The sequence below is a fragment of the Pteronotus mesoamericanus genome, unplaced genomic scaffold, assembly GCF_021234165.1.
Source record: "Pteronotus mesoamericanus isolate MK-2021 breed Mesoamerican mustached bat unplaced genomic scaffold, CSHL_Meso_final contig_263, whole genome shotgun sequence".
NCBI classification, from domain to species: Eukaryota; Metazoa; Chordata; class Mammalia; order Chiroptera; family Mormoopidae; genus Pteronotus; species Pteronotus mesoamericanus.
This window is the reverse complement of record NW_026555112.1, coordinates 12354823-12368909: the sequence shown is the minus strand read 5'-3', so window position 1 is coordinate 12368909 and position 14087 is coordinate 12354823.

Sequence of the window (14087 nt, the reverse complement as noted above, 5' to 3'; positions counted from 1 at the left end):
AAATAGTATAGTTGAATATAAAAGACCCTCCTTCTCCCCTGACTCCTTTCCTAAGATAGCATGTATCAAATACAAGTGTAAAACAGAGGAATCCCTTCCATTTGTGGTTCTTGGCAGGACACATTTTAGAATGAAATCAACAAGTATCTTGGCAGGCACCCAAGATATCAGGTAAATTGTTAACTATCTGACTATTCTTTTACAACACCAAAATAGAGTGTGATATTAAAGCAAAACCTCTTTATTTTAAACTAGTAGTTCAGAGTCCTATTTTAGATGCCTCTAAATAATCCTTTCTAAGAATTTTTAAAAAAGTGCTTTTCTTCCTTCCTTTTTGTACAATAGGAGAAAAAATTGAAACCTAGAATGACAAATCAACATGTATCATTCACCTTCATATTTGAGTCAAGGGCATATTGGTTGACATGAGAAAGATCCTAAATCTGTCTTGTTGTGATCAAGTCAGCATAGGATGACCTTTCGGTACTTTACCACCTTACCTGTAGACAAGTGCTATTCCTGACCCATGTTTGTGTTTATAATGCATACAGTGGAGAAATGATGGTTAAAGAAAGAGAAGGTTGCTTTATATTAGTAGCGCTTGACCTGTGGGCTGAGGACTCCTGAGACTAGAGAATTAGAGACCAAGTTTCCAGTTGGCATATGAAACAGCATTGTCTATAGATCAATAAATAACAAGTCTGCATATATATACATATATTTATATCTGTTTTATTAGGTCAGGTGTCATATTGGTTTTTACTTTTCTATCTTCATAGTTTACCCCAGAGTCTAGATCATATTAGGCATTCTGTAAATAAATAAATAAATAAATAAATAAATAAGATTTTCCTAATATATAAGTGCTGTATAATAAATAAAATAAAAACATTTTTAGAAAGCATTAGTAAATTGATATTTTATCATCATGTTTTTTTTTATTATGGTAAACTGTTCACAACATACAATTTAATCATTTTAACCATTTTAAGTGGACAGTTCTGTGGCATTAATCACAATGGTTTCTGAATAGATACTAAGAAAGCAAATACTAACTTGGGGGATGGATTGTCACTAAACCTAAAAGGGGTCCCCATGCCTTAAAGGTTGGAAACCACTGTATTCCATTTCTGTGATGCAGTCATCTACTCTTGACTGTATTCATTGTCACACAGCTTTCCTCTTCAAGGGGTGGTATGTTTCATGATGGGGCCAGTAAAAGGTGTTAAAAAGTTCTTCCTTGTTTTTAGTTGAAATCTGTCTCCCTGTATTTTCCCATTCGTCTTATTGACTCTAGTTTGAAGAAACAAAGTAAATACATTATGCCTTCTTCCAAGGAACAGCTCTTATCAGTTGCTATCTTTTATGGTTTTGTTTGTTCGTTTGTTCATTTGTTTTTAAAGCAACTTATTAGAGTCTTGGTCAAATGTAACCAAAATTCTTCCTATTGAAATATAAAATAGATGAATTTTAAAATTGTGCTTTTTTCTATCAACTCTAGGCCTTCAAAGACATGGACAGTATTATAAAGAGCATATGTAGGTTGAATGGACTGGGCATGTCTTCTCCGTGCCCCAAAGACCAAGCCCCCCTGGTACAGCTCAGGCCTTTGCTTGTGCAGGAGGGGTCTTACCCAAAACGAGGCCTCCACTTATCCTCACTTACTCCTCTTTTCATTAGTATTGATGAAGCACATACTGGGCCACTCTTGACCTCTGTCACTATTCCCCATGACCAGGAGAATTGAAGTCCTCCCCACCCCCAACAATCCTATGTGAGCTAACTTTTAAAAACATCACTATAATTTCTTTTCCTTCATCCCCGCTCCCACTTCTTCTATTTTCCTTTTCATATTTGTATAGTAAAAAAAAAAAAAGTTCTTTCTTTCTCCCATCTACTTTCTTCTCCTATCACTCTCTTTTCTCTCTACCATTCTGCCTGTGTCCACTGGTTTTCCGTAGACCATAAATAATAGGCCACTGGTTTTCTTCTGCGATTTGTTTGCCTACAATTATGTCTTTCTTTCTGAATTATCCATCTTAATTAAAAGTGAATGTCAGTGTTCAGCCAGACTGCTGGCTTCACGTTTTGATGAAGAATTATTACACTCAGAACACAATGGACTTAGTGCTAGGTCACACGCTAATGAACGCTGAAGGAAGGTTGATTATTGAGTGAAAGACAAAATAACAAAACAAGCTATTTGGAGCTGCCAGTCCATAGTTGGCTGCTTCCTGTGTTTCCCTTATTGCCAGAGCCAGAATTAGCTGTGAGTGGGAGACCATGCTTTCTTTTTCCATCTCCCACCCCATGTTGACTCACATGGACATTTCAAAAGAATCCCAAGTACAAAATAATTTGCAATAAATAAAAATACCTCACGTCTAATTTTGGCCTTTACTAAAGTCCATAAATGAATTTTGTATTTGATTGTTAAATGAAGTATATGAGAACCAATATTTAAATTTAAGTTTATGGCTTGCTTTAAGATCTTGAAAGTTTCACTCCTCAGTAATTGTTTGCAAAAGGTGATCCTGTGGCCAAACCTACTCATACCAGGATATAGAATCAGTGGGGGTTATCTTAACCTGGTTTTCTTTTTTCTCATCTCAAGAAAACAAAAACAAAAACTTCTGCTCAATCGGAATTTATCTGTATCCTATTAATTCTTTTGGGTCTTGTTCTAAAGAATTACCTGAAAGAACTGATAAAAGCCAATTAGCTTTGGCTATTCTTTCCAGAGTTGAATTTAGCTAAACCAACCCAACTGAATCATCAATTTTAAGGGCAATATGGTCCTTCTACAGCATAACTGACCTATCCCTTTTCATGAGGACAGGAAATACTCTTGTCATTTCTTACCAGAAAGGAAAATTTGCTGATTGCTCTTTGACAAAAAACAAGAAATTCTGCTGGTTGTTATTTCATGATGACCATCTAAATACATATCTAATGATAGATTCCATAGAATTCTAGGACTGGAAGAAAGTCTTCAGGGAAGATGGTCTGTTTCAAGACAGTCCTTTTATGTCTATGTTAAAGAGTTTAAGTCTGCTCTTGGCCTATCTCCTCACAATTTTGTGGCATTTTCTCTACAAGAGTTGGTAGTGTTCATCTCTTCTATTGGAAGCAAAAAATATCCCTCTTATTCCTCTTTGAAAGTACTTAGTGTGTGTCTATAGTACAATATCTAGTCCTTTGCATATGGAGAGAACATTATTTACCTGCCATTAATGGAGTGTATCCTTCAAATGACAGTTTCTTCAAATACAGAAGCCATGGTGCGTGGAGGGTGGGGAGAAGGAAGAGCTACTACAGATTAAAGGAGACTCGAGAGCCATATTGGCCAACTGTAATCCTATGGGCCTTGTTTAAAAAGATGGTTTTGAGATAACTGGGAAATTTAACCATTAACTGGGCACTAGAAAATATTAAAAAATGGTTGTTAATTTTGTTAGATATGACCATTATATTGGAGTTATATTAAAAAAAAATTCTTTCCTGTTAGGAATACAAACTGAAATATTTGTAGTTGAAATGATAATATATTTGAGATTTGCTTTACATATTCCAGAAAAAAGATGAAAAAAGATTGGATAAATACTATTATTGATGCTGTATACATGACGATTCATTAAATTACTTGCCTTAATTTTGTATATGTTTGAAAGTTTCCCAAACTACAAATTTTTTTAAAGAGAGAGAAAGAGCATATCCTTTATTTTTCCCACTATTAATTTGTTATTGTTATTATTCTAGTACAAGAGAAAAAATATTCCTGCTAGATCTTGTCTGTATTATTTGTAATAATGATAAAATAATCCAATAATTAATCACTAAATTACATAATGACAATGTCTGGTTATTTTTATTTTTTATCTCTTTTTAAAAAACTTTTTTTATTGTATTTCTTTTACATTACCTTTCAGTCCCCATATTCCCCCTGCACCACAACAATCACCACACTGGTGTCCGTGTCCATGAGCCCTTTTTCCCTTTTGCTCAATCCCTTCAACCCCTAACCTCCTCCTGCACTAGCTGTCATCCTGCTCTCCATCTATAAGTCTGTTATTTTTATTTTTAAAAAAATTTTGTTTATTTATTTTTAGAGAGAGGCAAAGGGAGGGCGAAAGAGAGAGAGAAACATCAATGTGTAGGAGATACATCAAAAGGGGACCTGGCCCTCAACCCAGGTGTGCCCACTGACTGGGAATCGAACTGGCAACCTTTCAGTTTGCAGGCCAGTGCTCAATCCACCCGGCCACACCAGCCAGGACTATTTTTACTTTTGCTAACTACTACATTTCAGGTGCTTTAAAAATAGCTCATTTAATTAATAACTCTGTAGAATAGGTTATATTATTCTCCTTTTGCAGTTGAGAAAACAGGTTCATCAAGCTGAAATAAAGGTTAATAAAGCCAGCAGATGATGGAACCTAAGGTTTGGACACAGATCTGTCTAATTCCAAAGCCCGTGTTCTTTGCATGGTTCCTACCTCTTATTTTATCTGTAGTTTGGGGACTTGCTGGCTGACAGAGCCAAGTCAACTGGCTAATTAAGTGATTCTCTTAAAGCAAACCAGAAAATGTCATTCCTCTGCTGAAAATCTCCCAAAGACTTCCATCTTACATAAACTGAAATCTAAAATGTTTACAGAGTCTACTGGGCCCTCATGATCACCTCCCTCCCTGCCAATCCCTTTCCACCCCATCTCTTTCAACTCTTTCTTTTGCTTATTCTGCAGCAGCCACACTGGCGTCCTCAGTGCTTTTCCTTAAATGTATGAAGCATCCTGCTCAGGCCCTTTATTTGGTTTCTCTTTTGCCTGAAATGCTCTTTCCCAAGATATCACAGGGTTCACTTTCTTCTCCCTCCCATATTTTCTTCGGTCTGCTCAAAATGTCTTCTTATTGGAGAGGATTTCTCTGTCTAAATAGAATAGCAACCCCACTGAAATTTTTCTTTTCCTCCTTACCCTTCTTTACTTTTCTTCACAGAGCTTATAACTACCTGATGTTATTAGGTACAGTTTTGTTTTTTTTGTCTGTTTCCCCTCAATAGAATGTAAACTCAGTGAAGACAGGGACTTTGTTCATTTATTCACAGCTATATCCCTAGCACCTTAAACAGTTCCTGGCACAATGGAGTTGCTCAATAATATTTGTTAAATCACTGAATGACTCTGGGCCTCATCAGCAGAGCAATCTTAGTTACCTATTTGCATACATCATGCCTAGACTAGGCAACATATGGGACTGAAATGGAATCACTGATGAAGACCAGCAGCACCATCTGCTATTGTTTTATGGTATGGATATTGTGGAAATGTTAGCATTCCAGAGCCATCATTTCCTAGCTGCCAGTCTATGAGCAAGTCTCTTAACTCTTTTTAGTGTTAGTTTTTTTCATATGTAAAATGTGATAATCAGATAAGTACATGATTATTAGAATCTTATGCAGAATACTGAGCAAGCTGTCTAGTTCAAGTCTTCTTTTTATGGTAAATCAGAAGTTCCTCCCTCAGCTCCAAAAACTTTCTTTGCTTTCATAATTCCAGACATCTGATCAGGCAGCCAAGAGCTCTGAAAGGCCTTTGGCTGGAAACTGAGGATATATTAAAGCCAATGCGCTCTTCCTCTTGTTTGAGCATGTAGATGACATGGAATAACCTTTCTGATTTATTGAATTAGTTTTTCCAGTGTTGTTTATACTGCCAGATGATCACTTCCCAATTTGATAAAAATTATCTCATAATGGGGATTAGATAGCACAAAATGACAGTGGTCTCTGCTGGATCTGTCACTTTTTTTTTTGAAAACCAAAAATCTCTCACATGCTAAAAGTTTGCACAAAGACTTATTATTGCTGCAATTTTCCAGGACTTAATAAATTAGCCATTGTTATGAGGTAACCTCAAAACATTACAAGATCCTAGTTAGGAGGTAAAAGAAATCATTTTAAAATGAAGCGGAGGTATGCACACATTAGTTAGAAATTTTTTTTAATCCCACATAGTATTTTTTTCAACTTGAGTAGAAAGTGGTATAGCCACAGGAATGTACATTAACCAAAGTAATAAGCTAATTAAATAAGACACAAATGTTGTATTGTCTGGATATTAATGCTCAAAGGTCATGTTTTAGTTTACAATGGTAAAGAGAACTTATTGAAGGAGGATTATTTAATAGGAATCTTTTTATCCTGTAAGTTATGTGCAGGTTAAGATAATTAACAATTTTTTTTTCTATGAGTAGAACCGTAAAGAAATCTCTGCATCATACATTCTTGCTTGTTATATGGTTGGAGCTTAGCTCAGAGGATCTCAGGAAGAGAAGGAAAAAGAAGAGGAGAGGAAGAAAACACACACTGGACATTAAGCCAGAGTTAGTGTTCTAGTCAGTTAGCTATACTAAGAAACACAGACTTGCACAGGTTTCTGAGGTTTAATACCTAACAGAGCAGGAAGCCAATGAGCACTGAGCCATGTGGCACCTTTTTCTTGCCATCTCTAAAGCAATAGTTCAAAAGCACAAAGGTGGATCTGGCATGTGGAGCTGGGTTTCCTGGTGACTTTATCTCTGTTTTGGCATTTGGTCTGTGTTTATAGTCTAAGCAACAGTTATAAGGTAATGAAGCAAAGTAGCACAGTATAAAACAATGACCATAACATAAAGGTATTGTTTACTCTGAGCTTTCTGGACAATAGAGGAGGCATGAAGGAGTCAACTGTATTGTGTCTGCCTTTGGTTCATCTGCAGCCCAGGCCTACTCCATTCAACAATGCAGTTAGCCAGTATTACACCATAGCTACTGGAGGGTAATGAGGGTTGTGAAAAGCATATGATGCAATCACACTTTAGGGAGACCTGCCAGGACTAGTGATAATAGATGGCTGCCAAGAACTCCCTGGTATTGAGCATAAAGGTGCTGAATAAATATTTGAAGTGACTTGACTGACACAGGCTCTACTAACAGCCTTCATTCCTTTACCAATATAACCCATGGTATTGCAGGTCTGTGTTGAGGAAACTAAGAAATACGCAGGGCTAGTTTTGCTCATGTGTAGCTCTTTCATCTGGGGGTAGTAGTAGGGTTGGGAGTCATGGAGGAGGACCAAGAATACTCAAAGACATGACGCTAAAAGATAGTCAATGGGTTTCTGTCCTGCATCAAAAACCCAAAAGACAGTGTCAAATGGCAGCTTTGAGTGTGACTGAGATGTGTTCCTTTAGCTAGCTTCCCTACTATAATTTTTTAGGGTCTTCCTCATGTTTAATTCAGAAAGTTCTTTTGGAAAAAGGTATGAGATACAATTCATGCAAGCAATGTGGATGACAAAGGTATTACAGAGTCACTCTAAGAAGTGCAACTAATTCCTGCATCAACAAGGGACTTCAGAGTGTATGAGAGCTTTACCATTAGGGGAGCCATGGCTGAAGGGGGAAGCATGAAGCAACAGACTAAAAAGACAGGTCCCTACCAGACAAGAATAATTCATTTTGCATATCATAAAATCTGAAGCAAATCAAATATGAAATAGTCTGAAGCAAAGACCAGAGTTAAGCTCTTTCTGAAGATGCCTAATGTAGTATGAGAACAAGTCCTCTCTGAGTGGCTCTGCCATCAGGTAGATAGCATAGGTACTCTTTGCCTATTTACAGAGCAGAGAATGAAATGGGAAAGACCACAAGAGGATTCTGTGGCAAGGATATGCAATTAGAACCTGGGAATAGTGGAATGCAAGAATTCATTTGTCCCTGGAAATTTCCCAGTGAGAACCATAGCCAAATGGAGTACCACTGAGTTCAGGGAAATGAAATTTTACTAAATGGTAGTGACCAGGTAGAGTTAGAAGTCTCTGATTTTGTCAAAGTCAATCCTTTGTTAATAGTGTAAAACCAGAGTTAAAGCAGGATATTTGTTTTCACCTTGTCTTTATGTGATGTCATTAATTCCTAATTTCCAGTTTTATGACTTTCTGTATTTTCCACTAAGACCAGTCAGCTAAAGCATATTTGGCTAGCAGAAAACAGGAAAATACCATGAATAGCAACTAAAGTTGTATGTGTTATGAAAAAACATTATGGCCACACAAAATCAACAGGGAAAATTTTAGCACATATCCAATAATGACTTCTCATTTTTAACTCTAGCTCATTTCAAGTAATCTTTGTGGTCTAACAACAACAGCTTTTTTTTTTTCCTCGTATAGATCTATTGGAAGCCCAGGTGTAAGAATGTAGGAAAAATGAATCCACCCAAACCACTATGTAATAATACTAATGGTAATATTTCACTGTGTGAGACATTTGTCGATGTATTTGCCTTTTAAGCTCTTTGAAAAATGGCGCAGGTTAAGCCAAATAGTGGACAGAGAGGCTGCTTTTCTGGATTGTTGCTTGGTCACAACTTCTTCCCCTCTCAGCCTGGGAAGAGTCACTGGCGAGGCCAAGTGGGGCTTTGAGTAGGAATCACATTTGCATAAGTGTGGAATCTCTTCAGGTGTCAAGCCTGAGGCGACGAGGACCACAGAAGGAAAGATATAGCCCAGGCCAGCAAATTGGGTGCTGTCACCACGTCCTGAACTCCATGAACTTTCAGTGTGCTGTGAGTACTCTGGGAGAGCGGACAGAGATGGGCTGAGGGAAGGAGAGCAGCAGGCACTGGGGCACAAGTCTGAGAAGCAGTCTGGAATTATGATCTTAGCCTAATGGTCTGGGCTGTGGTTATTCACGCCAAAAAGCTAGGAGGCATTTTTTTATTTTTAAATATTTTATTTATTTATTTTTAGACAGAGGGAAAGGGAGGGAGAAAGAGAGGGACTAAAATATCGATGGGTTGCCTTCGCACATGCTCTAACCCAGGGACTGGCCCTGACCTGGAACTTAACTGGTGACATTTTGCTTTGTAGGAGTTCACTGTACCAACTGAGCCATGCTGGTCAGAGCTAGGATTCATTCTTGATTCTTCTTTCCTTTACCTTCCACAATTAATCCATTGCCAAGCTTTGTGGGTTTCCTACAGAGTACTGCATAATACAACCTCTATTTTCTATCTTCATCCATCTACCATCTCTTGTTTGGAAAACTTCAATAACCTTTTAATTGGTCTCTCTGCTTTCACTTTTGTCTTTTCTTTAATCCTGTCCCTACATATCAGTCAGATGGATCTTTTGAAAGAGTAAATCAGCTCCTGCCATCTTACTTATCAATATCCAGTATAAAATAGAGACTCGTGTGAGGTTCTAATATTCTAATCTCCCTGTCTGCCTTTTCAGACCTCATTTTATACCACTCTCTGGCATCATGGTCTTCTTGCACTCTGAACACTCCTACTTTAGTTTGGCTTGGGGGACATGGTACTAGCTATTTCCCTTAATAAGAAGGCTTTCTCTCATCTACTTACATGGCTTCTGCCTTCTTGCTGTTTAGTTATCAACCTAAATATTACCTCTTTAGAAAGGTCTTCCATGACCTCTTCACTGTATGTAGTGACCCAGTCCACCATCGCATTTGCTATGTGGAATGCATACTGTGTTGTGTGCTGCCCTATTTCTCTTCAATGGAGGCCCAGCTGCCCCCACTGCTCTGAGTGCTGGTGGCACATAGTCTTCAGCTGTCAGCCCCTTTAAGGACTGCTTCAGTGCAGAGAACAAGGCCATGCCCCTTCTTCGGGTGGCCCACAACTGGTGGAGCATGTAAAGTTCTGGCCACCTCAGCCCCTCTCAGAACAAGCCTGAAGGGTCTTTCCACTACTCATGAGGTGGGCCAAGGTTGTTGCTGGGCCTGCTTTGCAGTGTGACTTCTCCCTTTGCCCACTTCTGGTTCCTTCTCCTCCCACACACAGATGTGGATCCCCAGTACCCTCCTTAGTAAACTTTTGACATGTTAAACCCCACATCAGTGATGGCTTCTCTCTACCAGGGAAGCATTATTTCCTCTCTACTATTTAAAACTATTTGAAATTATTTTTACTGATTTGTTTGTAGGTTTATTGTTTCTCTTACTAGAATGTAAGTGACATACACACCTGCCTGACTTCTTTACTATTGTATTCCCAGGGTCCTGAAACCTGGTAAACTATCATCATCATAATAGCAAACACCTAGTATTTATTATATGCCAAGTGCTGTTCTAAATACTTCACCACCTGTGTTAATCCACTTTATCTTCACAACAATTCTGTAAGACAAGTACTATTATTTCCCCCATTTCACAGACTGGGAAACTAAAATACAGAAAGGCTAGTTGGCACCCTGGCTGGTGTGGCTCAATGGATTGAGTGTGGCTCTGAAAACTGAAAGGTCACTGGTTCGATTCCCAGTCAGGGCATATGCTTATGTTGCAGGCCAGGTCCCCAGTTGTGGGGTATGTGAGAGGCAACCAATTGTTTCTCTCACACATTGATGTTTCTCTCCCTCTCTTTCTTCCTCACTTCCCTTCTCTCTGAAAATAAATAAACTCTTTTTTAAAAAAAAGGTTAGTTGGCTAGCCCAGAGTCACAAAACTGGTGACAAGAGCCATTATTTGAATCCAGATAATTACGGTCTAGATTCTGTGTACTTAACTACTCCATTATGCTGTTTGTCTTTTGGCTGTAGTTGTTCAATAAATTTGATTGACTAAATAAAGAAAAGGGAGTAGTTACATGTGTTTTTCTAATTTGGGGATATTACCTATTTATTCATTTAACAAATATTTTCTGAGAGAACTTATTATATACCAGGCACTCTGGTATGCACAGGGGATACAAAGTAAGAAAACAAAATAGATGTGATTCCTGTCCTCAGAAAGCTTATACAATCTATGAATTGTCACTTTCTCTAAAGGTGGTGGTTTAGAAGTAAAAATACTATCATTGCTATCCACAATGTTTGGTTTCCTTTTCAGGCAATCCAAATACCACCTATATCTATTCTGTAGGGTATACTCTTAGGTAATGGGGCCATGATGACAGAATTTCCTACACTCAGTGATTTATTTTTTTCAAAGATTGTTGAACAGCCATCATCTCTCAGTCTTAGTAGGGAGAAGAGAACGGAGATGCTGAAGCTCCTATTGATGATGGTTCTACCTGTAGGAAGTTACCCAATTAGTTGTCTCAGGACTCAATTCCAGTTAAAGTGTATCCCCTTGGCCTAATGGCATTCAAATGCTGAGAAGTTGGGGATAGGCCCAGTGAAAATCACCTTCTCTGTGCCCTCCACAATCTCTCATTCAGGGCTTCCTCAGTACTTCTAATTTGTAGTTCATTAATAACACTTCTCCAAAAATACCATTCGATATAGCAAGAAGAAAAATAAAATACCTAGGCATAAATTTAACCAAAGACATAAAAGACCTGTATGCAGAAAACTATACAACATTGAAAAAAGAAATTAAGGAAGACACAAATAAATGGAAGCATATACCGTGCTCATGGATTGGAAGAATTAATATCATCAAAATGTCCATACTACCCTAAGCAATTTATAGATTCAACACAATCCCTATTAAGATACCAATGACGTATTTCACAGAAATAGAACAGACATTTCAAAAATTTATATGGAACCATAAATGACCCCAAATAGCCGCAGCAATTTTGAAAAAGAAACACAAAATAGGAGGGATCACAGTACCGGACATCAAACTCTACTACAAAGCCACTATACTCAAAACAATTTGGTACTGGCACAAGAACAGACTCATAGACCAGTGGAACAAAATAGAAAGCCCAGAAATAAGCCCAGGTCTCTATGGGCATCTAATATTTGACAAAGGGGGCAGAAGCATAAAATGGAGCCATAATATCCTCTTCAACAAATGGTGCTGGGAGAGCTGGGCGGCTACATGCAAAAAATTGAAATTGGATCATCAGCTGACACCATACACAAAAATAAACTCAAGATGGATAAAAGACTTAAATATAAGTCAAACACCATCAAAGTCCTAGAGGAGAACATTGGCAGGAAACTCTCAGATATCCCACGCAGCAATTTTTTCACCGATATGTCTCCTAAAGCAAGGGACATAAAGGAAAGAATAAACAAGTGGGACCTCATCAAAATAAGAAGCTTCTGCATGGCAAAAGAAAACATCAGCAAAATGAAAAGGGAGCCAACCGTATGGGAAAATATATTTGCTAATGATACATCAGATAGAGGTTTGATCTCCAAGATATATAAAGAACTCACTCGACTCCACTCCAAGAAGACAAACGATCCAATCAAAAAATGGGCAAAGGACCTGGGCAGATGCTTTTCCAAGGAGGAGATACAGAGGGCCCAGAGGCATTTGAAAGGATGCTCAGCATCACTAGCCATCAGAGAAATGCAGATCAAAACCACCATGAGGTACCACCTCACACTGGTCAGAATGGCCATCATAAACAGATCCACAAACAGCAGGTGCTGGCGAGGCTGTGGACAAAAGGGAACCCTAGTCCACTGTTGGTGGGAATGCAGACTGGTACAGCCACTGTGGAAGGCGGTGTGGAGTTTCCTCAAAAAGCTGAAAATGGAACTGCCTTTTGATCCAGTGATTCCCCTGCTGGGATTATACCCTAAGAACACCAAAACGCCAATACAAAAGAACCTATGCACCTCAATGTTCATAGCAGCACAATTTACAATAGCCACGTGTTGGAAGCAACCTAAGTGTCCATCAGTAGATGATTGGATCAAAAAATTATGGTACATATACACAATGGAATACTACGCAGCAGAAAGGGAAAAAGAACTACTAAACTTCGCAACAGCATGGATGGAACTGGAGAGCATTATGCTAAGCGAAATAAGCCAGGGGGCGAAAGACAAATACCATATGATCTCACCTATAAGCGGAACCTAACCAGCAGTACAAAGATGCAAGGAAAATATGACCAGCAACACTGAAAGGAAAAGAAATCAACAGAGACAAGAGGGAAGGAGTGAGGGGCAGGCAGGGAAAGGGAGGGAAGGGGAAAATCAAGGAACATATAGCAAGAACTCACGGACAAAACCAAAGGGGAAGAGCTGAGGGAGGGAAGGAGGAAGGGGGCAAAGGAAAGTGGTGGGGGGGAGGCAGAGACAAATGTATTTAAAAATAAATAAAGAAAGAAAAAAAATAATAACACTTCTCCCAGTGTGACATACTATTGTTTGTCTGTGTTATCTCCTCAATCAGACCTTTTTCTTAACATTAAAAAAATTTTTTACTAGTGTTTAAGTTGTATTAGCCTTCTCCCTCTTCCACTTCTCAATTATTAGAATGAGGGCATATACATTCTGTACTGAAGGAAATACCAATACATGTTGAGTATGTGGCATAGTGAAAAAGGGGTTTCTCTTTTCTGGGTGTAATAATTATCCCAGCTGTGTTATCGAGATCAGTGTTTTTGACTCCTGGTAAGAGTAGCCTAAATTTTTACTAGCTGAAGCTGCCCAAGGACACTGCTTAATAACGGGAGAGATTTGTTTTTCCTCAAGAATAATTGAAGCAATTTCTTTTGTTTGGTTTTTCTGTTTATTCTTCTTTCCTTTACAGAGGGGGAAAAAAGCAAAAAAAAAAAGAAAGAAAGAAAGAAAAAAGAGTTAGGAGGTAAGCAGGAAGTGAGTCTTCATCAACAGAATCATAGGCGAGAATAAATTTTACGGGGGAAATTCAAACGGGAGAGATTTGGAGGATGCAAAGCAAAATCAGTAGTCGCACAGTGACTAGGAAAGGACACAAGAACATTTGACTTTCTGGACCCTGAAAGGAGTGTAGACTTCTTACCACAGCCATAAATAGTCATGGATGTGGATTTCCAAAGCTTAAGAAATAAAATATTCTGCAAAAATCTCCAGATCACAAATAATTGGCTGGGTGCTCTGGAATAGCAATTCTTTATGTTGAGAATCTTCAAATCTTTGAAATCTGCCATGGCCCAAAACCTGAGGATAATTCACCAAATCCCAGATTGATCTCCCTATGGAATCAGTTTTCAGTTCATCATAAAAAAATCAGGAAGAGAATTTGTAGAGTTAATTACTAGGCCTTGGTCTATTAAATGTACAAAACACACAAGGATGGCATTGGAGCTTTAACATGAGTGGAAGGACTTGAATTCTTTTGTAGCTGGAATG